The sequence below is a fragment of the Vipera berus genome (genome assembly GCF_964194415.1).
Source record: "Vipera berus genome assembly, chromosome: 2".
NCBI classification, from domain to species: domain Eukaryota; kingdom Metazoa; phylum Chordata; class Lepidosauria; order Squamata; family Viperidae; genus Vipera; species Vipera berus.
Window position 1 is genome coordinate 158,834,487 of NC_138203.1, and position 27,595 is coordinate 158,862,081.

Below are 27,595 nucleotides of genomic sequence, written 5' to 3' on the forward strand. Positions count from 1 at the left end.
ATATGTAGAGACCCACACCCCTACATATACATAACAATAAAATATTAAATACTGTCCATCTTGAATATATAACGGAATAATAATAATAATAATTGATAATTAATTGATTTTGGTTTCCTTGCTTTATCACTGCAAAGATCAACATTCCAGATAGGATTGGTTAAAGGTGGGATTGAACGGAACTGAGGACTATATAAAGTTTCTTCCAGGAAGACCAGAGCATATGTAGAGAACTCAGAAGAAGCTGAAAGAAAGAAGTGGGGGTAGAAGAAATTCCAGGGCATTTCTCAGTGACCAGGTCAGGGAGATCAACCCAAATAAACTTCGCTGCAGCCCAGACAAAAACACTGAACAGATCCCTCTCACATTCATTTTCTCTGATCATAAATGTACATAAAGAAATAGTCTTTCTAATAGGCAGCAGAAAAAAAATCCATCCTGATGGGTGCATACACAAAGAAAGAGTCATACTTTAATAAGCCTATCCTGGTAAATGTCCATAACAAAAAACAGTATCAGGGAAGTTGTGTTTTAAGAAAAGTATGTAAGAGATTGTGTATACGAAGTGATGTTTGCATGCAAATGTCCTGTACGTTTAGAAAAAAATTGTAAATAAAAAAGATGGGGGGGGTTTATTTTCTTTAAAAAATACTTTTTAAAACCTGTATTAAGTACAGTTAAACTACAGTGAACTACAGTTCCCACTTAGCTACAGTGAAAAGGATTGCATGATCCTAGAGACAGATTCAGAGCAAAAGCCAATGTTTTCATTGACAATACTGAAGTTCTGTAAAGCTTGTGGCCAGTTTATTTATTTATTTTTTCTTCTCTTACTTGGACTTGGTGCTCCACCTTCTAAGTTGGAACTTCAGTGTGTAACATTTCACCCTCTCTCCCACTCGCATACTCTAGCTACTATATCAGCACCCCAGTCAGGATCGGAGCATGTGGGAGATAGTGGAGAAAAAGCTGGCATATTGTCCTTGCACAGTTACAATATGTCTTGCAAGAGGAATTTTAAGAGTAGAGGGAAAAGCAACTTTGCATTTGGAGAGCCTTTTTTTTAAAGCAACTGCTTAAGCATTTTTGCAAAACAAATACAGAACTATAGACTGTATGACCTTAAAAATTGGGGGGAAGAAAGAGGGAGGTGGACTAATCTCTCAATGTGTTTTACTTACTTTACTTCCTTTTTTAATATAATTTTTACTGAGAAAAATATATATACAGAATTAAAAACTAGAGGAATGTAAAGTAAAAATTAGAAAAAAAGATAAAAGAGAGAAACAGTAAAAGTCAAGAAAGGAGAGAAAAACAGAAAGAAAGGAAAAATAGAAGTTACAATCATGATTGTTACCATTTGTGGTCCCCTCCTTCCCATTAACAATAGAATAGAATAGAATAGAATAGAATAGAATAGAATAGAATAGAATAGAATAGAATAGAATAGAATAGAATAGAATAGAATAGAATAGAATAGAATAGAATAGAACCTTTATTGTCATTTTTTTACTATTGGCTCATTGAAAAGTGTACACACACATAGGTAACATAGTCATTTCCAACTCTAGGGGCCGGTGCTCATCTCCGTTTCAAAGCCGAAGAGCCAGCGCTTGTCCGAGGACATCTCTGTGGTCATGTGGCCGGCATGACTAGATGCCAAAGGCGCATGGAACGCTGTTACCTTCCCACCGTAGTGGTCCCTATTTTTCTACTTGCATTTTTACGTGCTTTCAAACTGCTAGGTTGGCAGAAGCTGGGACGAGTAACAGGCACTCACTCTGTTACGCGGCACTCAGGATTCGACCCGCCAAACTGCCGACCTTCTGATCGACAAGCACAGCGTCCTAACCCACATAATTCATACATATTAATCAGTGAATCCCCAAATCATCAATTCATTTTTGTTCATTTTTAGTAAAAAGCCCCAAAATGGTTTCCACTCTTTTATTAGCTATGTTAGTCATTATTGTTCCTTTCCTAATCAGACAAGTCAATTTAATCATTTAGCAAGTTCTACCATCTTCACAATCCACTTTTCCATTGTGGCTATTTCTGTGTTCATTTTGTTTATTTTTTTGTATACATGAAATAGAATGTGTATAAAAGAGGAATTACAATAGTAGAGTGGGGCACTGCTTGCCTGACATTATTTGTACTCTCCTATTATTTACTGGAGATGGGCATTATGGCTCATGATATTCCATGTATTTCAAAGTGAACAATGAACACAGGTGCAATGTTCCTTCAGTATAAGAAAATGGAAATGCTGTTGGTGTAAAAGTGCTCTAAGTAGAATTTTTCTTCCCCCACCCTCCCCTTTAATAGCAATGTAGAGAGAGGGACATGGACATTTTAGGTAAATCATGGCTAAAACGAATGGTGGACCTCATCTTGAAGGCCAACCTCCCAGTCTGGCATGATAAAGAGCAGGGAGACCCAGGTTCAGATCTTTCACTGGACCATAACACTTTGTGGGTAATCTTGGTTTAGCCATTCTTTCTCAACTTAGTATAATTCATGGGACTATTGTGAGGCCAAAGTGGTTTGTAGCATGTAAAGAAAAAGCAAGAAACATGCATATCTCCTATTCTTTGACATTTATGGAATTAAAATATATAAACCATTGAACAGAGCCCCTTTCTAGCCTTCATAATCTAGAAACATGGAGGGCAATGTGAAATACATTTTTTGGTACTGGCTTTCTATACAGATAGTCCTTGACCTACGACCACAACTGAGCTCCAAATTTCTGTTGCTAAGTATGACAGTTGCTAAGTGAGTGTTGACTTATTTTATGACTTTCCTTACCACAGTTGTTAAGTGGACCGCTGCATTGTTAGCAATATGATTGTTAATTGAATCTGGCTTCTCCATTGACTTTGCTTGTCAGAAGGTCGCAAAAGGTGATCACATGACCCCGGGACACTGCAACCGCCATAAATACATGCCAGTTGCCAAGCTTCTGAATTTTGATCATGTGACCATGGGGATACGGCAATGGTCGTAAATGTAAAAAATGGTTATGTCATTTCTTTCAGTGTCACTGTAACTTTGAAGAGTCCCTTAATGAATGATTTTAAGTTGAGGACTGCCCGTATGTTATCTCATTACATTAATGCTACTATTGCAAAGATCTGCAGAGGAAATATAATAGCTTGGTAAGCAAAGTACCTTGCCAATCACAATTCATGGTAACTAAGTAACCCTTTAAATGTCATTAACCCTTTACCTTAGACTACCTCACCTGTGGTTTGGGGACTATGGATGTTCCCTTGGTTTATCTTCAAATGGAGCCCAACCCTGTAGACTCATCCGAGCTGACTACGCCTGGCGCCAGCAAGCAAGAGAGTTTGGGGTATGGAGCTTAGCCAACCTGGCTCTTCACAGATGATAGTGCTTTCTAAAACCCAGTAGTTATTACAATTAAGAAACATTACTGGGGAACGTCTCCCTGGTTAAGCATATTGGGATTAGAATAAGTGAGAGCTATACCCCTTGCGACGAAGAGGCCCCTTTAGACACTGTTATTATTTTTGAGAAATGATCTAGGAATTTGGTGGTGGGGAGGAAAAGATCTGGCAAATACTACTAACTGACGTAGAAAGTTCAGGGTGAAAAGTTGGAATCTGAAGCCTTCCCATTTAACTCTTTATGGGCTGGCAAAGATAGCTAGCGACTGTTTATCCTCTTCCCCCCAGCCACATATAGGCATCCAGCGGGTGGATCCCACTTGGCTGTTCCCCACTGAGCAATGTTAGCCCACACCCTTCCACAGACTCTATTTCCTAGTTCCAGAACCAACGTTCTCCCTAGGTCTCCCTGTTATTGTAAAATTATTCCTCATATTAACGCACATCAACGAATTGTAGTTATTTCATTGCCAAGTCTAATATCTGCTTGGAGAGTATGATTTCAAGAATGGACAGATCATATTTCTTAAGCCAGCCCTTAGCACAGTACTATGGGGAAGTTCTTTCTACTTAGTTGCTGTTATGGAAGCTACAAATGATGTTCAGATCGCAATGTAATTGGTAGTGATTGCAACAGTACAGATCAAATTCTAATTGCATTTGTGGTTCTCTGTGTGTGGGTATGTTTGTGTTAAGAGGTAAAATCATATGACATATTAGGTAAATAAATGCCTGGTAATTGCTCTGCAGATAAAATAATGCAGTAAATCCACATTCACAAAGATGTGTATTTATACATGAAAGTACAACTGCAGCACATGGTTGCAGACCTAATGTTGTGCTGATAGCAGAGCAGAGCATCTGTTTCAGGAAGCCAAGTAAGTATGTAGAGATTTATTTTAATTTAGTTTTTAATTCACATAGTGCCTTTCCAGTGCCCATGCACTGCTGAAAGTGGTTCCCAGCTATGGCACAATATACCAGATATATTAATGGAATATCATCACTGTAAAACTCAGCTGACCGTGAAAGCCTGTATTTCTCTGAATAGATTACCTGCTGCATGTCCATAAGGCTGTTGGATACAGAACAGAATAACAGAGTTGAAAGAGACCTTGGTTGTCTTCTAGTCCAATCTCGCTCCTCAAGCAGCACAACCTATAGAATTCCAGACAAATGGCTGTCCAAGCATCCACAACCTCTGAAGGCAAGCCATTCCACTGATTAATTATTCTCACTGACAGGAAATTTCTGCTTAGTTCTAGATTGGTTCTCTCCTTGATTAGTTTCCATCTATTCTTCTTGTCCTGCCTTCAGGTATTTTGGAGAATTCATTGACCTCCTCTTCGTTGTGGCAGACCCTCAAATATTGGAAGACTGCCATCATGTCACCCCTAGTCCTCCTTTTTATTGGACTAGACACACCCAATTCCTTCAACTGTCGTTCATATGTTTTAGTCTTCAGACCCCTAATCATTTTTGTTGCTCTTCTCTTCACTCTTTCTACAGTCTCAACATATTGTAAGATTATACAATATGTATAATCTTGCAGTTTGATTGTGTCAGGATACTTTCATTGCCAGCTGATAGGGTGGGAGAGAAAGAGAGCATCAAGATTTTCCAAGGTTGCTAAGAACACATTTACTTGAAGTGGGAGTGGAAGACTCAACTTTCTGTTTGTATCAATTAAAAAAGGGGGAGAGAGGTGACATATGGGAGAAAAAAAGTACATGTCTTACAAACAGACCCAGAGATGCATACATACGTGTACATGCACATGCACAAAACACATAGATCACTAATCATTGAGTTAGTGTTTCTAGGTACAGTTCTCAGGGAATTCCATCAACAAAATGCATACAACTTACAAGGCACACTGGAAACCCAGACAGAAAAGGACTAGTATGTAGTGGGGATTAGAAACTAAAAGTAAAAGAACTTAAGCTTGCCTTATAATAATCAGGATGGGTCTGTAGTTCCAGGAGAGAGCATTATGTTGTGCAAATGGGAAATCCCCATCAACTGCCCCATCACTGTAATCTCCATTAATAAAAGATTTCTATTAATAGAAGAACTCTTTATATTATTTGATAGAGATGATAGAGATAAATAGATAGATAGACAGACAGACAGACAGACAGACAGACGACAGACAGACAGACAGACAGTTTTTAAGAAGAGAAGGGACAACCATTCGTCTGAAATGGTATAGAGTTTCATGCCTAAGCAGGAGGTTGGACTAGAACATTACCAAGGTCCCTTCCAACTCTGTTACTCTGTTTTGTTTTGTTTTTGTTATTTAAATAATCATTTTTGTCAACTAGATAAATCTGAGCAATAAGGAATCTCAGGACCAATGATTTGATCACATCAGGCAACTTTCCCTTGTTTGTTTTATACTTGTAAAGATACAAGAACTGTCATGAAGCTCTCATGCATTTCTAGAGATTGCTAGACAGCAGCTAAAGGAGCAAGTAAGTTTTTCTATATAAGACCAATAATTGATCTGAAAAATTAAACTGTTTACCTATTAAAACAAATTCAAATATTCTAGCCGAGTTGCTATGTGTGTATCTCAGCTTTTCTCTATAAGTATTTTAATTGCATTTTTGTTGAGCATGCCAGTGTGGTACACATAACCATGCTCAGAAATATAATATGATATATAACAATTCTAGGTCACTTTTTAATATCCTTCATAATATCCTTCATATCCTTCAGTTAGATTCTTCTTGACTAAGTAAGCAGTGGTCTGAACTGGTCTCTTATATAATATCAAATAATTGCTAAATATCTTTGTAAAATTGTGGGATAATTGCCCTTTATGGCATACCAATCAACCACTCCATATTTATCAAGGAGTAGAACATTTCTATGCAAAGAGAGAGATTAGTGTGCAAGCTGCAGAGCTTATTTGACCTTGGTTGATCTTGAAAAGCTAAACAACGTTAGACAGGTTAGTATGCAAGTGGGTTGAGATCTCAGTAAACCAGATTTGGAACTGAAAACATACCTCAGAAGAATGCTGTGGCTAACCATTACATATTGTTATCAAGAAAGGATTGCGAATATGTAGTCAGAAGGGAAACTACTTTTTTAATAGCTGCAATTTCACAAAACGGTTTCTAAAAGATGTTGGTTTTATTATGAGTACTCTGCTTACCTTATGCTTACCAATGAGATGGTATCATCAATAAATAAGAACTTTCCTCTTCAGTGTACTACTGTGGAGTACACTTCCACAGTAAACACTGTCAAAATCATATTTGGGGAAAGATTGCTGAAGATGCACGCTAAGTACTTCCCTGAGTATTGGGAATATTAGTGGTGTCTTTTTCAGTTCTTACACTTTTTTCCCTTTGAGGCCGGCAGAAGCATCTTTGTGCACACCTGCAGCTGTTGAACTGGGCATTGTTAAGCTGTCAAAACAAATAGTGTAGCAGAACATATGTTCCATTGGCATCTGCAAATCATCAGTGTTAGGGACCACACCAAAGGCTGAGAAATCCCTGGAGCTGGCCTGCAGCTCCTCCAGCAGATGGACTTTATGAGTCCCAGAGGGGAAATAATGAGAAGAATATCTACAAGTCCCTGTAAAATATGCACCAGATGATGCTGGAAGGAACAGAAAATAGCAGGAGGAAGAAAACGTTTAGGGAGACACTGTTAAATAGTCTATGGAACAAAATATGCTTTGTGTGAAAGCATCAGCAACCTACATTTCAGCTTCGTTAACCTCGCTCTCTTTGTCCTGTTCTTGTGACTTACTGAGAAAGTTCCATAGTATTAATTCTCAGCTTTTACACACTGTAGGCCAATTTAATGGTTGCAGTGTAGAGCAACATTGGGCATAGGTTAGTTTTAGCCAGTGGTGGGATTCAAATATGTGAACAACTGGTTCTCTGTGTGGATGCCACTTACGGAAGTCCATTCTGGGCCTGGGCAACAACACATTAGCTACCGGTTCTGCCAAAGTGGTGCAAACTGGCTGAATCCCACCACTGGTTTTAGCTACTAGTGAAGTTAATCAGAGGATTGTCAATCTTCTCAGCCACCCACCCCTTGAACTTCTCCTTGTGGTAGTCCTTAAATTTGTGGAAGCATTAATAAGTGAGCTAGTTTGCTTATCATTTTCTGAGAATCAGGGTAAGAATTGGATGCCTATCTCAATAAGGACTTAACTTATCCTCACTTTTAGCTGGATGCACCTTGGGTTGCACCTTAACTGCTCACTTGTCCCCATCATCTCTTAGTGTGTTAAGAAGTTATATCTTAAGTTATATCTCTATATAAAGCATTAATTTCCCATCTAGGCCTGCCTGATTCTATATGGCTCACGACACTACAATCTTTCAGAAACAAATTCTGAAAAATAAGAACCACAATTAAAACAGAGTAGCATGGTATAATAGATAGAAGCTAGCCAGTATCAATCTATGTGCCAAAGGCTTAAAGAAAGTGAAGAGCAGTCACCTCTTTGCTCAAAGCTATCAGGAAGGAAGCCATTCTGGGCTCCAAAGGTGGGGGTGGGGGAATCCTGCTTGTTACTGCACTGTGACCTCTTGTTCTAGGTGTCTGAGTGTTTGTGTTTGTGTGTGTTTATCCACACACATGCACACAAACACACACAAACGCATGCACAATGAACAGCATGCCTTCCAAAGAAGAATGCACAGGACAGGAAGACTCTGGTACTCAGAACAGATGGTCCCAAAGATAAGAAGTACTCAAATCATCAAAAGCTTTATAGGTAATAAGCAGCACTTTACACTTTCCAAATTACAGAGAAACCTATTATTAAGCAGCCCAGTTTCTGTATTATCAGTTACATTCTACTAAACCATCCATAGACCATCAACAATAGACAACTGCATTTTGGATCATTTGTCATGTTTGTGTAGCGATGGGGCAGATTTGCTGAATGGTTAATATCTGCATATCCCCAAACCATAGATACAAATCAGTGGTGGGATTCAAATATGTGAACAACCGGTTCTCTGTGTGGATGCCGCTTCTGGAAGTCCATTCCATTTATCGTTCTCTGTTAAGCAAGTTTTTATAGATATAGCTTGCAGGAACATGCCTATGTGGATGTCTTAGTGTTGGCTCATGGCAAGGAAGGACTTTGCAAAAAGATCTCCAATCCAAAAGTTACTGTTATGATTTATGATCTGTTGTCTCCAGACAGAGATATATGATATTACTGACTTTAAGTGCTGCATAAAATGTCACAGGATAGTTCAAATGGATCTTCAGTTGATAAGGAACACAAGAGCAGGCATCAGCAGCAGCCTGTATGCAAGATCAAATGTCTTTTAAATAATACACTTCCCAAACCCCTGATATTAACATGCTTCCAATTTCAGGAAAGTGAATCCTTTCAGTGCTGTAATACTATCAAATACCTATCAGACCAGAAGACCCAGAGCAAGTTCTCCAGCACTTCATAAAAGGACAAATTCATCAGTATAATGTGAAACTGGCCATGGCAGATAAAACAGTTATAGGTGCTGATTTTTAACAGTAAATCACAGCATACCACAAATTACAAGCTTCATCTGGTAGGACTATTATTATATTCCATTTTCTTCTGAAGTGGAATTCAAGGCAGTTCCTATTCAAAGTCACTGCATCATGACCCTTCAGATTTAAAAAGCAGAATGATAAATGGTCCCAGAAAGAATTCTTAAAACCCTTCAAGCAAAAATGCAAAGAAATCTATGTATTTTCTAGACTCTACCTTTTTGAAAAAGTACTATGAACTCTGAAGCTCCATAATTGAATGAAGTTTTCCTGGAGAAATTAGTCCAAAGATTCTAGACCTAGTTCTTGGAGCCCAAGAGTGCATAGTTTTCATCACTTCAAAAGTTATAATTGGCTTTGTTGAGTGCCACACTACAAAGGTAGGTGGGCACTTTAGTTAACTTCAGAAATTGATCTACTTGTCCCTGAGTGGAATTATTGTATTTTGACTCATTCTGCACAGCTTTTGGCTAACTAGCTTGCATAGACTGGCACATTAGGAAATCTGATACTGAGATTACATTACAGAATATCACAACTAGAAAATGAATGATAAACAAGGAAAATAATTTATCATGCCAATCCCAAAACCTTCTTGGTTTTTTTTTCCCTTTAAAAAAGTTTTGCTTCTCATCCAAGAGCCCTCTTCAGCTTCTTGGTTGAGAAGCAAAACATTTTGAAAGAAAAAAACCAAAGACAATCATGACCTGGATGATTGAGAATCTTCATAGGCATTTGCCGTGCCAACTATATACTTGAGTTTTACATTTATGGAGATCTGATTTACGTTTCTTGCAAATTATGTAATCATAATATTGATAAAAAATGTTTACATTTCATTTAAGTTCCATGGAATAAATATACTGATGAAGAACAAGCCAAAATCCAAAACCAAAACGGTATTTTTTTCTTTTAAGGACTTCCTTGAGTCAAGTTCAACTTCTGGTCCCTATTTGAATATATCCATGTAGTTTTCTTTGCACCAAGAACTGAACATTTCATTCAGTTTCCAGAGGAATTCAGTTTTCTTTTATAACCAAACTCACAGGGTAATTATCTTAAAAAAATCTTTGATAGTATCTGTAGAAACCTTAGTGGCCCAATTCTTTGAAATCCAAGTCACGTCTATTCTTGAAAATGAGCTATGTCTTTCAGAAAAGTAGATCTCCTCTTTGGAATTGCTATTTTTCTGTCTCCATATATCAACCAGTCCTAAATTGTCCATAAAATCAAAGAAAGCTTTTAATAATTTGCTTTCACGGATTTTAATATTTTTTCTCCCCAGGAGTTCTGTCCAGTTATGAGGAGATAACTGTATTCCAATCCCCTATTAATCTCTTCCTAAATTTATGGGAAAAATATTTTGGCCTCATTTGGGGCATCAGTTCCCAATATCAGAGTTTTAGTCCCATGCAGTCTTCCGCCACAACAATTCTATTCAGTGCACCCCTACCATACTCCTCAGTCAGTACAAGTTCGGGTTTTAGTTGGGAATTTATAGATAAAACAACTCCATTTCTTTGTTGTTTCTGTTGAAATAAATTCTTCCTTCAAATTTGTATAAATCAAATATTTTACATCCTTTTTTGTGTAGGAAAATTAAATCTTGTTTGGATTTTTTCAAATAATGATTTTTTTTTCCTCTCTTTTGGGGAGCATTTACGCCATTGATATTCCATGTTAAGCTTTTTAAATCCACCATCAAGCCCAAAGTTTAGAAAAAATGATACCTGTAGTGTCCCCTTCAGTATCGTCCTTTTCAGCTTCTTGTTGCACCTGTTGAAGTTTGTGTATTCTCCATGTGACACTTCTATTTGTATCTCCTCCGATTTCTCTTTGAATTATTTTTGAAATTTCCTTGCTTCCTGGATAGAATTCACTCAAAATCTCTACTATTTGGAAATAAAATATAACATCTTCCAATTTGTGGTGGGATGGAGGGTTTGTTGTCACTGTGTGTTGGGGGGAGAGAGCACAGGGGGAGGCTCAGCTAATCTCAATGTACACATGTTGTACTTTGACAATAAAGGTTTATTTTATTTTATTTATTTATTTTTATTGTGCCATTGGACAATTTTTTTTGCTTAAAGCTCTCTGTCAAAAAAACAAAACAAAACACTATTGCAAGATCAAAAAGCCCCAATAAAAACCAGGAGATTACTGTTTACGTTCACATCCTTTTATTACTCAATTACTGATTTTTTTAAAAAAGTTGGGACTCTTGATGCAGCTCAGAGATGTGTCAACAGTGCTGCATTTTGGCACTACATAGGTTAAGTATCTGTATGTCGGGGTCAATACCATCCAGGAAATGTTTGATCTTCAATAGTGGATATACTGATGAAATGCAATACTTTTTATTTCATCCTTCCTTTCTGCTCAAAATGCAGTCACTGATACTGTCTATAAATTACTGCCAAGGGTACAGTATAGTGCATGCTTGTTTTGGTCCCAGAAACAATGTGTGTGCATAGTTTAATGAGAACAATCTGAGCATTTAGAGAAATCTTTGGCTAAAAAAATCTTGCATCTTTTCCCTCCACAGTCACTTTATACCATCCCATTCCTTTTCCTAAAAGGATTTGATTCATCTTTTGATAACTATCAAAACTAATGTTTATAAATTTTTGATTCCAGTACCTTTATGAACTCCAATTCACATCAAATCAGATTTAGTCGCCAACAATCTAGTGTGTTTCTTCATATATGTATGATTACATTTCAGGGTGATGTTTTATATCATACAGTACTCCATGCAGGCTGGGGAATTCTGGGAATTGAAGACCACACATTTTAAAGGCTGAGAATGCTCTACTGTACAGTATATAATATTGCCATTGAAGAAGATACTGGATGATACATAGACCAGCAAGGAGTCATAGCATTTTAGAACTAGAAGCAAATAGGAAGATTACTTAATTTTTAATCTTTTAGTGGCTGATTGCTTATCATTCTTACTTCTGTGGTACTGCAGTTAGGAATCTGTGAGTTTCCTGTGCCACTGGATGCGCTGCCCTGAAAGGATGCTTTGTTAGAATTTTCAACTGTATTTGTTTTCAACATTTCTATTCAGTTTAATGAAAAAATAGCACGGTTATCACAGAATAAAATAAAATCAGTGAAATGCTCATGGGTTGAATGCAGACATTTGGTCTTGCTTTATATGTTGCTAAGGATTCTGTGGAATTGTTTTATTTTTCCCCATATTCAACAGTTTCCCCACATTTTTCAACAATAAAAGAACACCAATAAAAATTCAGATTTGAAGAAATTTGATAATAGAAAACAGATTTTTCTCAAGGAAAAAAAAAGATATTGGTGGTGGTTTTTAGCCTAGTGTTAGCTGCCCACTACTTTCAATAAATAAAAGAAGTAAATGAGCAGACATCCCTCAATGTAAAACTGGCCTCCAGAAAAACAGCACTCTGTAGTTCTTGTAGCTACAATAACACAAATAATGTCCCTTCTCCAAAATTGTCATTCAAGAAATTCAGAAATGATGCAGTAACATTTAAGACAGGCTGAATGAATTTGTGAGCTTGACTACATTCAGGCAACCACATTCAGCATAGCCAATCATGAGAAATGCTGAGACATGGAACTCAGCAAAATCTGGTAGGTCACCATTTCTAAATCCTTGTTGTAAGACTACAGATGTTGTAGATTCAAAATGGTATTTAGATTTTCTCCACATTTCAACTTGTAAGGTAAAGGTAAAGGTTCCCCCGCACATGCGTGCTAGTCGTTTCCAACTCTAGGGGCCGGTGCTCATCTCCGTTTCAAAGCCGAAGAGCCAGCGTTTGTCCGAGGACGTCTCCATGGTCATGTGGCTGGCATGACTAGACACCAAAGGCACACGGAATGCTGTTACCTTCCCACTGTAGTGGTCCCTATTTTTCTACTTGCATTTTTTACGTGCTTTCGAACTGCTAGGTTGGCAGAAGCTGGGACGACTAACAGGCGCTCACTGTGTTACGCGGCACTCGGGATTCAACCCGCCAAACTGCCGATCTTCTGATTGACAAGCTCAGCATCCTAACCCACTGAGCCACCGCGTCCCTTTTTTTCAACTTGTATATACTTGCAAATCAGAGCCAAAGTGTGCTTGTACCAACACTTCTGAGAAAAAGCTACTGTGGCATCGCACTCTCATATCCCTATATAAATTAACACCCCCTAGTAGCTTCAAACTGAAAATTGCTCTTTCTTCATTATTTGCACCTAACTGTAGAGAATTGATACAGTGGGATCAAGCTCATATTCTGGATTTGAGGTCATCAACATTTTTTTTCTTTAAAGTAAAAACAGCGAACTTAAGCATGCTTTTGAAAAAGCATGGGAAAATGTGAAGTCTATATTGTGTATAGCTTGGCGCTGCTTTCAAGTTCAAAAAGAACTTGATACATCAAGGATTAAAAGGAATAAATTCAGGAAATGTGTATGAAACAGTACAAAAGCTGACAAATATGACAGTATTTTACATTTACCCATCCCATTAAGCACAAAGAGGTCCCACTAAGTGTTTTAGAGCAGTTATTCTCAAGTCCACCACAATAGCAAGCTTAAATCATTCATAGAGGTTTTAGTTTTAAAGTCCTTTTTTATCTATTTCTGACCCAAATCATGATATATGCAAGATAAAGCTGGCATTCATTTCTATTGGCCAATTGAAGCTGCTGAAGGTGTGTCCTCTTCTCTTCAGCCACTGATCAATGGCCTTCATGGCAGTTTTAGTATAAACCAGGCACCTGGTTTCCATAGAGTCCATTCTATATAAAGACTAACCTGTTCAGGCATTACATGGGCTGGTTATATACTATACAATGCTGTACCAGTCCACCTATAAACCACCTATACTTATTAGTGGTCTTTCAAAAGATTGGGAGACCTATAGTATAAAGGAGAATATTTGGTAGCTTAGGGTTGAAATGGAGGGTCCTTACTGCTCTCTAAGCTTGGTTGTTTTCTTGCAGACATTTCATCACCCAAAGTAGTGACATCTAGAGGGTTTGGAGAAGTGGTGTAACAAAAACAGCCTCATTTTAAATGTAGGAAGAACTAGAGAAATCATTGTCGATTTCAGAAAAGGCAGGCACAACCACACACCTCTATTTATTAATGATTCTCCTGTGGAGGTGGTTAACAGCATCAAATTTCTGGGTGTGCAGCTAACGAGGAGGCTAGCTTGGTCATTGAACAGTGAGACACTAGTGAAGCGGGCACTGCAGCGCCTGCATTTTCTGCGCCACATGAGAAAAGTACATCTTTCTTCCCCTGTCCTTACGACTTTCTATAGAGGGACAATTGAGAGCATCCCATCATATTGAATTACTGTCTGGTTTGGTAGAATTACTGCAGAGAGTGGTGAGGTTGGCAGAAAAGATTATTGGTAATTCACTTCCTTCTGTCCAGGACATAGCATATAAGTGATGGTTGGGCAGGGTCCTCAGGATTGTCTGGGATGCTGCATACCCTTTTCACGGCCCGTTTTCCTTGTTACTTTCTGGGAGGAGGCTCTGTAGTATCCAAAGCAGAACCTCTAGATTCAGTCACAGTTTTGTTCCATATATCATCAACCTTGTGAACTCTCAAATTTTTTCTTTCTGCTATGTATTCAAAATGGACAATGATTAACATTTAGATGTATGGGTGTATTTATATGCATCGGTGTAGGTATGTCTCCATATACAGTATGTATATAGCATGTGTGTATAGCACGTGTATATGTGTGTTATGTAGATATATACTTTCTTTTGAGAGCAGGCAACAGAGTATCATTTTAATGTGGACTACTGTGCTTACAGTAAAACATGATAATAAAGGTTATCTCATCTCATCTTATCTTATCATCAGTCTGAATGAAATGAAATGAAATGTCTGGAAGAAAACAACCAAGCTCAGAGAGCACCAAGAACTCCTGACCCCTTTTTTTGACAGAAATAAGAGCTGGCATTAGATTTAAACTGGGAAAGGGATATATTGTTGATTCTGCCCAAATGCACACATTGAAACTTTTTTGCCGCTCTTGCCAATAAGGAGTTTTGCATGAAAATGCAATTTTGCCTTCTTGAGCATCATGCTGCACATTCCCTGAGATGCTTATAGGTGCTGCCTTCTGTGCTGTTCACCAGCAGCCTTGGGATTTCCTTGAAGCGCTCACTGATTCTGGATACTTGGGAGTTTTGGCTGAGATTGATTGGAGTTCTGATAAGAGAAGAATCCATTTCCCTTCCAGCTCAAAAGAAGAACAGTATAACTGTCTGCCAATCTACTTGAAGTCTGGTTGAGTAGACAGGTTTATGGTTCTTCCTGCCATTTGAGCTTTCCAAAGAACAACAGGCCTGTGTTGAAAAACAGCATGAGCTGTCACTCGACAATTTGAAAGATGGTTAAATCCTTAATTCCAAGCACTCACCCATACTTGTCCAACCTGCCATGTTATACTTAAGGAGAACAGTTTGCTACTTCACTGCAGTTTCCTATTAGCAGCTGACACTGGGTAACAAGGGAGATCTACTAACCACTGCCCTTAATTGTCCTACAGTAAAGCTGTAAGTGACAGTTGGTTTAGTATAGTAGTAAGGCACCAGGCTAGAAACTGGGATTCTGTGAGTTTTAAACAGTCTCCCAGTTTCTAGCCTGGTGCCTCAATCACTACACCAAACTGGCTGTCACATACAGTTTTACTGAGTTTTAAACATGGAGCCAGGTGGGTGACCATTGGCCAGACATTCTCTCTCAGCCCTAGAAAGGAGGCAATGGCAAACTAGTTCTGAAATCTTACCAAGAAAACTTCACAGACTTGTCAATATTGGCAGGAGCCAACAATGACTTGAAGGCATAAAAGATAGATAGATGATGGACGATAGATAGATGATGGATGATACATAGATAGATAGATAGATAGATAGATAGATAGATAGATAGATAGATAGATAGACAGACAGACAGACAGACAGACAGACAGACAGACAGATAGATGAAGGATGGATGGATGATAGGCAGACAGATGATAAATGATAAACAGATCTTTTATTTAATAAAATTACTTCATAATATCTCTCCTTACCTGAAGGACTTGCCTAAAAATAAACCCTGAGAGAGAGAAATCTGTTCTTTCTTTCTCAACTACTGTGAAAAAATACAAAGTTTATGGTCTCACAAAGAAGAAAAAGATACCAGGATGGCAACAGGAATTTCAGTAATCCGCATCCCACTAATAGATCATAGCTGAAAGCTAGTAGCAAGAAAAGTTCTGCATACAAGTGTTTAATTCCTTTACTTTTCAGAAAAGATGAATTTATTTTGATTTCTTATTAGTTTATAATATAAAATATAAAAATACCAAAGAATATAATAGGGAAGTAGGGAAGGGAGAAGGGAAAGGTATAGGGGGAAAGGGAGGGGAGAAAGGGAGGGGGGGAGAAAAGGCGTTGACTTCCGATTCCCTTTGGTGCAGTAGGATAAGATAATGGCATCAAATCTCAATTTTTTACTTTTATGTAATAGTATGAACTAGCCATTTCTATAACAACAAACCTATCTAATCAGTAAAACCCGAAATCAAAGTTTCATGTTTTTTTTCCACCTCAAGTACAAAGTCCAGAAGTGGTATCCAAGTAGAAACAAAAGTAATTGTGTGTTTTTTTTCTTTAATCAAAGCAGCCAATTTAGCCATGTCTCCTAACTCCATCAATTTTTGCAGCCATTGTGGGAATCAAAGTGTCCTTCCATTTTTGTGCATAAAGATTTTATGCAGAAAAGGTAAATTTCTAATGTATATCTATTTAAATTTATTCCAAAGCTAATCAAAAGTACCATTCACAGTTTTTGATTTTCTGATGCTTAGATCAAAACTTCTGCAAAGTTGAAAAGATACGAAGATACGTTTAGATGAAATATTTATGTCTTCCTGGCTTCCACGTGACTAAAGGGATAGGCTCTGATTTCTTCAGTCGCAGCTTGTATCTATTTTGGATCTTACACATGATGGACTACAATTCATATAGAATCAATTTCATAATTTATAAAAGAGGTATTTTCCATCAAATGAAATCCTTTCTCCAGAGACAGCCTTTCTGTCAGCATCTTCTAGATCCCAACTAGCTTTCCTTCTGGCATGTAATCCTATAGAGAAAAACAAAAGCAATGTAAGTTATAGAAAACAGAATTTTATAGAAACTTAGATTTGAAAAAATGCAACTACAATGACACTTAATATTTGCAAGTGAAATAAATATTTATGTATTTATTAATTATTATTTTTATGCTGCCCATCACCACTATGAGGTGGCTCTGGCCAAATGCCTGCTTCATTTGTTTTGAACTGACTTTTCAGCAGAAAAGTACTAATCTCACCAATTCAGGTTACAAAGAACACAGAAATTTCCTCTGCTGATGAGAATGTTCAGTGTGTTGTTGTTTTCTCCATGCCTTGTGAATTTTATTCCTGTGAAGATATTGTTGATTGTTGCATGTGTCTTTTCTACTTGTTCCTCTCTTTTTTTTATTCTGACAAAGCTGTCATCTATAACTAGATCCATACTTTTTAGTTTTATGTGGGGGAGTGCTGTAGGGTCTTAGCTATGAGTCCTGATATATGTTTTCTTCTATTGGATATAGGACTCAATTAAAGGAAAATAAAACCCAATGCCACATTCTATCAGCATGGAAAATGAGTATGCCAATCATGGAATTCTAAAAAGGGATCAGATATCACTGGCTGATATTTGTAAATGTTTCCCCACAACTCCTTGCCCTTTTAAAAATTTTTTGCATAAAAATCCTTTAGGGGGAAAAAAAGAGTATCCTGAATAGATGCATATTGACTCTTATCTAGTAAGTTAAGAATGTCTCCCACTTCAATTTGGACGCCCAGTCATATAGTTGTGTGAAAAGCTCCATAAATGTAATTCTAAATCCTTGAGGTAGAATTGTGGGAATTGATCCCTTTGCTCCATTTCAAACTTCTTGCAGAAACCAAAGGCTATTTGAAGCATACTGATGTGTGCATGAAGCTCAATTCCTATCAAATAATATTTGAAATGGGTTCGAAAATTTTGACGTGACAGTAAGTAATCTCGTTTATCAGTTGAAAGAAAAGAAAGTGAGGGCGACGTTAATCTCAGATGAAACTGCATTAAAGCCACGCAAAACCTAATTCATGAACTTGCAGCGAGAAATTAAGTAAAGACTAGAGCCAAAGAAAGTAGAAAACCAAGAGAGATGATTGTGTCTAAATAACATCCAGGGCAACGCTGGCTGTGTTGTTCCCCTAGAAACATTTGATCAGAAAGAAAGGAGGCTTTGGCACAAGATGCCAACACCAAATGACTGGGCAAAACCACGTGGCTCCAATGGCATTTCCGTTTGGTTGCTTGGCAACTGCCTGTGCATGACCAAAGACGATCAACAGAAGGCCAGAGGTAAGAGGGACTACTTAGCCCCTGCACTCAGTCAAAGAAAACCTGGGAGAGAAAGCTGCTTTAGGAAAGAGGGTGGTGGAAAACCAAATTGGACAAATAACCCTCGCACAGACCCATTTGCAGGCTAAACAAGTGGGCTCTCTTGCCTCTTGAGTGGGTCACAAGCAGTACATTCCAGCAACTGGACAGTGTTGGACTAGCACGAGGCCCTGGTCCAAAAATTAACACTTTGCTCCTTATTACATTGTGTATAACTACTTGGGCTTGTGCAAAAAAGGGGGATGCCAACTTTTGGTTTATAGTAAGACATGGGGACTGCTAGAAAGAAAAAGAATTTTAAAATCCATCATTTTTATTAGTTTAAAAAAACCTGCTTGAGAAAAAGTGTGATCCTCGGTTGTGTGGAAGAAGCTGCTACATCCTTTCTACACCGTAAGCAGCAAGTCTTATGATGCATTAAAGACTAGTGTACCTTTTTTTATCTCCTGCCAAAAGATAACTCAAACACCTCTCCTAAAGAATAGCACAAAGCATATGAGAACAACCCACATGGTGATTATTATCCAAATTGTCCCAGCATTATTCTTGTTGGTAAGTTTTAAAAATGGACACTGATCTGTGGCCCAGAATATCACATAGTAAGCTACTAATTTACTTGTGGCCCAGAATATTACATAATACAGGTAGTCCTCGATTTACCATTTGTTTAGTGACCTTTCAGTTACAACGGCACTGAAAAAAGTGATTATAACCAGCTTTCACACGACCATTGCAGCATTCCCATGGTCATGTGATTAAAATTCAGCTGCTTGGCAACAGGCATGTATTTTTGACAGTTGCACTATTCCAGGATCATGTGATCACCATTTGTAACCCTCCAAGCTGGCTTCCGACAAGCAAAGCCAATGGGGGAATCCAAATTCAATTAAATACTGCATGATTCACTTACCCAATGCAGTGATTCACTGAAACAACTGGTCATAAAATGGGGGTGCAACTCACTTAGCAACTGTCTTGCTTAGCAATGGAAATTTTGGGCTCAGTTGTGGTTATACCTGTACGCTACTAATCTGGTGAGGGCTGATACTGCAATAAATGCAAGATTAAATCCTCACTGACCCCAAAGGTTCTGGCTGACTTGGACCACTCATCGTTGGTCAGTTCAATTTACCACAAGAAAGTGTGGTGAGAGAAAAACAGGAATGTAAGAGCAATAAACAAACAAACAAATATGCAAACAAAGCCCCTGCATCTCCTGATATCCGCTCTGCTCCTTTCATGCAACACTTCATTGTATGCCTCATCAGCACAAGCTGCAGCAAAGGCCATTAGCTACTACACTATCTTGATAATGAATGATGAGACAAACTCATGGAGGAAAAGTCCTTAATGAGCTGTTTACCATTATGACAATTCAGCTCGATCAGCGTCCATAAAATCAAGCTATCTCAGACTGTGCATGGAAAACTGTTGCTGTGTTATCTGAACACCCAGATCTTTTTCATCTGAAAGGAGCATTGCCATAAAAGAACAGTGCTGTTTCTTGAAATGCCTCACCTAGATCTAATCTTGAGGGCCCAACAGACTTCCTGAGAGTAAACAGGTATGGCAATCATCTTGCTGAAGAATTGGTTTCCCCCTTTCAGAGGAAAGCAGATGATGTAATGAACTATCATCTCAAATTGGCTTCCAACTGATCAGAAGACAGAAATCTATATTCTATGGATTTGGAAGACTAGCAAAAACAATGGGATAGAAATATCAAATTGACTAAAGCAGTCTCATATAAAGAAAATTTGTATAAAATGTTTTATAGATGGCATATGACACCAGTAAGATTAGCGAAAATGCTTAGAATACTTTGAATAATTGTTGGAAATGTAAACAAAGGCCAGGTACTTACTATCATATCTGGTGGACATGCCCCAAAGCAAAAAAAGTTTTTGGTTAAGATACATACATAGTTGGAAAATATGACTAAAAGACAGATAGAATTTAAACCAGAATTATCTTTGTTAGGAATATTAGGACCTAATTATGAGAAGGAGAATGAATATTTAATATTGCATGTACTGACAGCAGCGAGAATAACATTTGTTGGAAAAATGAAAATTTACCAGCTGAAGAGGTTTTATTTAAGAAAATCTTAGGAAGTGCAGAAATGGATAGATTGACATTAGAGATTAAAGAGAAAGAAGATTCAGTTTACTGTAGAACATGGGATAATTTTTACCAATGGTTAGGAAAACGAACTAGTGAGAAATGAATGTGATATGTTATTTTGAATATATATTAGTAAGAAGAATGAGATGTATTAACTAACTGATACTGTTTTTGATTATCGTTTATTACATTTATTACAGTTATCTATTACTATATTAACTATTGTTAATTGAACATAGATACCCAGACAATAGTCTGTTTGCTAAAGATTGAAAATGTTTTGGGGGGATAACCCCAATGTTGATCCCAACCCTGTCCTAATCCCAATCCTGATCCTACCCCACCCTAAACCCTAATCCTTCAACCCTATAAAATTCAATAAAATATTTTTTTTAAAAAAAAGAAGACAGGAACCAGGCTCTCCTAGAACTCAAGAGCACAAGAATACACCATAAGATTTTACATTTGCTGCAGATATATTAATATTTAGTAATGCATTTTTGATCTTTTAACCCTGACATTTAACTTGCCTCATTTCAATTTTTACAACCAAGGATTTTCTGACTATAGCCATTATTGTTGTTCTTGTTTTTTTATTTCACCTTTTTTATATATTTGGGTCAACACAAAGCAGTGAACATATCTATTGCCTATCTTTTAACTTCCCCAGAACAACCACTTTGTGAGGTGAGTTGGGTTGAGGGAGAGTGATTAAGCAAGCACCTTAACCACTGTACTAAACTGGCTCGCCATAATACATGCAGCCATGATCAAACCATGAGAAGATACTAACATCCAAAGTAGAAGTGATTGTGTATCTCTACCAATGTTGTAAATTTAGTTACAGTTTTGATCTGCAGTATATCTTCACCCTCAGGTGTCCACAATTTGTACTTGTGCACCATTTGTATACCATAATTTGTACTGATGTGCCATTCTCTATAATGGTTATTTCATATCCCCCCCCGTTGCCATGTGGTACTTAGGAAGGAAGGGGAAATTGTTTCTCGGCACAGTTGCTAGTTAACAGCTTGAAAGATTCTATTCAAGAACTAAAAATATGCTTGCAGAATATCTTCATTCTTCTTGGAGGGCGGAGAATAAACACAGAGATTTAATTCCACGTATCACTGAATTCAACTGCATTTTAAAAAAATCTAGAGTGATACCTTGGTAACTTGTTGTTAATTGATTCCAGGAGGCATGACAAGTCCCAAAAAATGACAAGTACCAAACAAATTTTGCCATAAGGAATAATAAATGAGGCAACCAACACCAACACTAACACCAACATCAACATGTTTTAGCTTGCGTGTCAAGTACCAAACAAGCGATGAGTACGGAGACAAAATTTTCATGTCAAAATGCGCTGAGTACCAAATTCGATACGTTTCAAAGCAGTCAAGTGTCAAGGTATGGTGTAAATGGCTTTCTAATGTTCAACAGAAAAAAATCAGTTTATGTTTATCCTACCTTTTTATTTCATGTACAACTCAAGGTTTGCAAATATTCCTCATATCCTTTCTCCTCCTATTTTCACCTCAACAATCGCCTTGTGAGGTGGGGTGGGCTGAGGGACTGGCCCAAAGTCACTCAGCCAGTTTTGATGTCTAAGGCAGCACTAGAAATCGCCACCTTTTGGTTTCTAGGCCAGCACTCTTTTTTATTTTGATTGAATGCAGTTTCCCAGAGATGCTTTTTCACAAGGCAACTGGACTTTCTTGTTTTTTTCTTTGAAGACATTTCGCTTCTCATCCAAGAAACTTCTTCAGCTCTGAAGAAGTTTCTTGGATGAGAAGCAAAATGTCTTCAAAGAAGAAACAAGAAAGTCCAGTTGCCTTGTGAAAAAGCATCTTTGGAATAACTATGACCTGGATGACTGAGAATCTCCATAGACATTGAATCCAGTAGCAATTTGCTATATGTATTTACAAAAGACCTGGCTTTTCCAGGTAATGCAATCAGAAATAGATGAAGCTACAAAAGATGAAATGGTTTGTCAGTGTGGAGATGGAAGCTGGCTTTTGCTCATAGTATCAAGAAGAAAAACAAACTATGCATGATTTGGTTCTCTTATAGCACTGTGCTCAAATTCAGTTCCTTTAGGCTTAGGGATGCTTCCTAAGCAGATAACAGCTCCACTTGTTGTGTATGACAGTACAGCAGGCAGCAGTGATAAAAGGGCCACTCTTATTCAACACACATTTTGGAGTCAGACAGGAAGAAGCATTTTGTGACTGGCAGAATAGTGTGTAGAATTAAATTCAGTCTGAGGTGAAATGCACTTAAAAGTTGATCTTGACAGAGCACAACTTTATTTGATCTACAGATCTCTCACTGCATCCAGGGATTTTTCCTAAATGAATGAGTGCTATTCATCTATATTTTAGAACTACACTCACATCCATTCTTCTTGCCTGGTAAGTTAGTTTTCCTTGTACCTAATAATCTATCCAGACCTCAAAATCCACCAAAAAGGTAATGTCCTGGTGTTCCCCCATCAAGACATTTTAGACTCTCCAAACTTACAGCTTTCTCGCAGAGATGAGAGCTTAGTTACCCAGCATACTCAAACTCCTAGATCTGGGAATTCCCAGAACTACAAGCTCACAAGTAGTGAGGTTGAGTGATGAAACCAATGGGCCACCCCTGCAGTAAAGCAGAAGGTCTCCAGGGTCAAGAATCCTGGCCCTTCAGCCCACACTCACTTCTGCACCAACCACCAAGTCGCAGAGAGTCTCTGAGGCCTGCTGGCCTCTATACAAGGGCACAAGCTGCAAATGAGCAAAATTCACCTCAGTCAGCAGGACAGGAAGACGACTTCATCCAGAGAAAACAAGGAAAGAGACAAGGATAAAATAATGATGTGTATCTAGATCTATCTGCTTGCCATTAACTTCTCCTGCTCCTCCACCTTCTTTTATTCAGCCAACATATGCTTAGCAGTGCTTGAGATACTCTCTTGGCTAATTCATTTGGGGTGTTTTTCTGATTCAGGGGGAAAAAAAGAACTTGTCAGGACATGGAATTTTGTTTATCTCCAAAGCTGTGTGGGCTGCAAAACAAAGCAGGAAAGGAAATTATTCTGGCAGTTTTAGTCATCCAGCTTTCCCTTGGCAATTCTTAATCCCACCACCCATTCTCTTAATTTTGGCCCTTCAGTTCTGTATGTAACCACTCCACTATTTCCATTCCTTTTAGTAACCTTCTATTGAAATACTCATGCAAATATGTGCCATAGAGGAGAACTTAGCTTTAATGCACAGATACCATCTGCTTGGCACTCTATTTCTAAGTTTGCTTATAGTGCAGTAAATCCATTAATTATGGATATAACAGAAATGAACATGCAGATACATCCAGAACAAAGTTCTTTTTCAAACTAGTGTTCAAGCAATTAGGAAAGGAGGGAGGGAGGGAGGAAGGAAGGAAAAAGGGAGGGAGGGAGGGAGGGAGGGAGGGAGGAAGGAAGGAAGGAAGGAAGGAAGGAAGGAAGGAAGGAAGGAAGGAAGGAGGGAGGGAGGGAGGGAGGGAGGGAGGGAGGGAGGGAAGGAAGGAAGCCAATGTTATCTTCAAAGGAAGGAAGGAAGGAAGGAAGGAAGGAAGGAAGGAAGGAGGGAGGGAGGGAGGGAGGGAGGGAGGGAGAGAGGGAGGGAGGGAGGGAAGGAAGCCAATGTTATCTTCAAAAGGTACGATAATGTGATCTAATGAGACATTGCTTGATGGCTGAGATATCTGAAAATTGATGCTATATCTTTACATTTGAAATGCTTCCAGTAAAATACATTCTTATTCTAAGGGATTGACATTGTGGTATTGTAATAAAATCAAGTACATAGGTGTTCAAAGTAATTCTCCATTTCCATTTGTAACCCTATTTTGAGAATCCTTCTGCTTCAGAATTGAAAAACTGAGGTGCACCAAAAACTGAGGTTCACCCTGATACCTGAAGTGGAGCTGTCAGGTATGCAATGTAAAGAAAATCTAAAACATTTTCTCTGTGTGGACAAGAGTCTAGGCCTGAATTGGCTGCACTGAGGTGATGGAATGGAACATTGCAACAGCAGAAGTTCACAAACTCTGGAAAAGTGCCATTGCCAGTTTGGAATTAAAATCTCAGATAAGCCATTATTATATAAATGCCTAACAGAATATTTTCTCCAGAAAACAGAAACTTAAAAATGACAAAACCCAGGCTGAAGGGAGGGTGGATCAATTAGAGGATTCAAAAGTACATGTTTAGAGAAGTTAATGAATCAAGAAGCTCAGTAAATCTAGCCTATCTTTCCCCAATTTCATGGCTACAGCTTTTGTGAATTACAAGTTTTATTTATTTTATTTATTTATTTTAATCCCATTTATATCCCGCCCTTCTCCGAAGACTCAGGGCGGCTTACAATTTAAAGCACAAACCAATGTGCTTAGCAATAGCCTTCATTCTATGTATATGCCTGCTTATTAGAGCTTCCCCCCCCCAAGCGGCATTATTACAAAGTCAGCTTATTGCCCCCAACAGTCTGGGTCCTCATTTTACCTACCTCGGAAGGATGGAAGGCTGAGTCAACCTTGAGCCTGGTGGGATGCGAACCTGCACTAATTGCAGGCAGCTGGTGTTACTTAAGGAGGCATTAGCCCACTGCTCCACCAAGGCTCCACAAGTTGTTGAGAATTTTCCCCACCAAAACCAAGTTAAAAAGGGTTAGGCTAGATATTTAGTGGCTTGTTCCACTTTAAGAGTAGTGTTGGAAGAATGGCTGCAATGCTTGTAGAGACACTCATTTAAGTGGGGCCACAAACGCCCACAATGCTCATGACGACACTTCAGTAAGTGGGGCCACGAAGAGCTGTGATGCTGGTGGGAATGCTTGCGCGAGTGGAGCTGCAAAGGCCAGCAATGCTCATACGAATGGGACTGCAAATGCCTGTAATGGTTTTCATGGCAATGCTCACCCGAATGGGGCTGTGAATGCCTGCAATGCCCGCCTTGATGCTTGTGTGAGTGAGGTTGTGCCGTGCATGCACACACATGGACTGACCAGCCACTCACGCAGCCCAGTGGCCAATAGGTTGGGGACCTCTGGAGTAGACTACTGAAATGCATGTGTCAATTTGAAGTACTAAGTCAATTCTTGGCTACAGCTTTCCAGTAATTTTTATTAAATATTAAAATGTTTGTAGGGCCTGTGTTTACTTGGGAAACTAACCAGAACTATCCTAGTTGCTATTTAAATATGTTTTTGTTGATTATTTTAATACCATAATGCCAGTAAACAGGAATGCTTGCAGTACCATGGAATATCAGTGCAATGGGGAAAACCACACACTCTTTTGTTTTCATCTCCAACTTGGCAAATCTAGAGGTAGCCTGCACAGAAGGGTATGACTTGTTGTTGTTGTTAGCTGCGAAGTCGTGTCCGACCCATCGCGACCCTATGGACAACATTCCTCCAGGCCTTCCTGTCCTCTACCATCTTCTGGAGTCCATTTAAGCTCACGCCTACTGCTTCAGTGACTCCATCCAGCCACCTCATTCTCTGTCGTCCCCTTCTTCTATTGCCCTCGATCTTTCCCAGCATTAGGCTCTTCTCCAGTGAGTCCTTCCTTCTCATTAGGTGGCCAAAGTACTTGAGTTTTAGCTTCAGGATCTGGCCTTCTAAAGAGCAGTCAGGATTGATCTCCTCTAGGACTGACCGGTTTGATCGCCTTGCGGTCCAAGGGACTCGCAGGAGTCTTCTCCAGCACCACAGTTCAAAGGCCTCAATTCTTTGGCGCTCAGCCTTTCTTATGGTCCAACTTTCACTGCCATACATTGCAACTGGGAAGACCATAGCCTTGACTATACGCACTTTTGTTGACAGGGTGATGTCTCTGCTTTTTAGTGTGCTGTCTAGATTTGCCATGGCTTTCCTCCCCAGGAGCAAGCGTCTTTTAATTTCTTGGCTACAGTCCCCATCTGCAGTGATCTTGGAGCCCAGGAAAATAAAATCTGTCACTACCTCCATTTCTTCCCCATCTATTTGCCAGGAATTGAGAGGGCCAGATGCCATGATCTTGGTTTTCTTAATGTTAAGTTTCAACCCAAGTTTTGCACTCTCCTTCTTCACCTGCAACAAGAGGCTCTTTAGTTCTTCTTCACTTTCTGCCATTAGAGTGGTATCATCTGCGTATCTTAGGTTGTTGATATTTCTTCCGGCAATCTTAATTCCAACTTTTGATTCATCTAGCCCTGCCTTTCTCATGATGTGCTCTGCATATAAGTTAAATAGGCAGGGCGACAGTATACAGCCTTGCCGGACTCCTTTCCCAATTTTGAACCAATCAGGGGTTCCGTGTCCAGTTCTCACTGTTGCTTCTTGGCCCGCATATAGGTTTCTCAAGAGACAAATAAGATGGTCTGGTACTCCCATCTCTTTAAGAACTTGCCACAGTTTGTTATGATCCACACAATCAAAGGCTTTATCATAGTCAATGAAGCAGAAGTAGATGTTTTTCTGGAACTCCCTAGCTTTCTCCATGATCCAGCGTATGTTGGCAATTTGATCTCTAGTTCCTCTGCCTCTTCGAAATCCTGCCTGCACTTCTGGTAGTTCTCGATCCACATACTGCTGAAGTCTAGCTTGTAGGATTTTAAGCATGACTTTACTAGCATGAGAAATGAGTGCAATGGTGCGATAGTTTGAACATTCTTTGGCACTGCCTTTCTTTGGAATTGGAATGTAAACTGATCTTTTCCAATCCTGTGGCCATTGTTGAGTTTTCCAAATTTGCTGGCAAATTGAGTGTAGCACTTTTACTGCATTGTCTTTTAAGATTTTGAATAGCTCAGCTGGAATACTGTCACTTCCACTAGCTTTGTTGTTGCTCAGCTTTTCTAAGGCCCACTTCACTTCACATTCTAGGATGTCTGGCTCGAGGTCAGTGACTATGATGGGATAAAACAGGCTGAAGACAGGAACAATAACATGGCCCTCTACAACAGTGTCAATATTGCTTGTTTGTTTGATTTTTTTTATCCCACCTTTCTTATTTCATAAGTAACTCAAGGTGGCAAAACCTACCTAATACACCTTC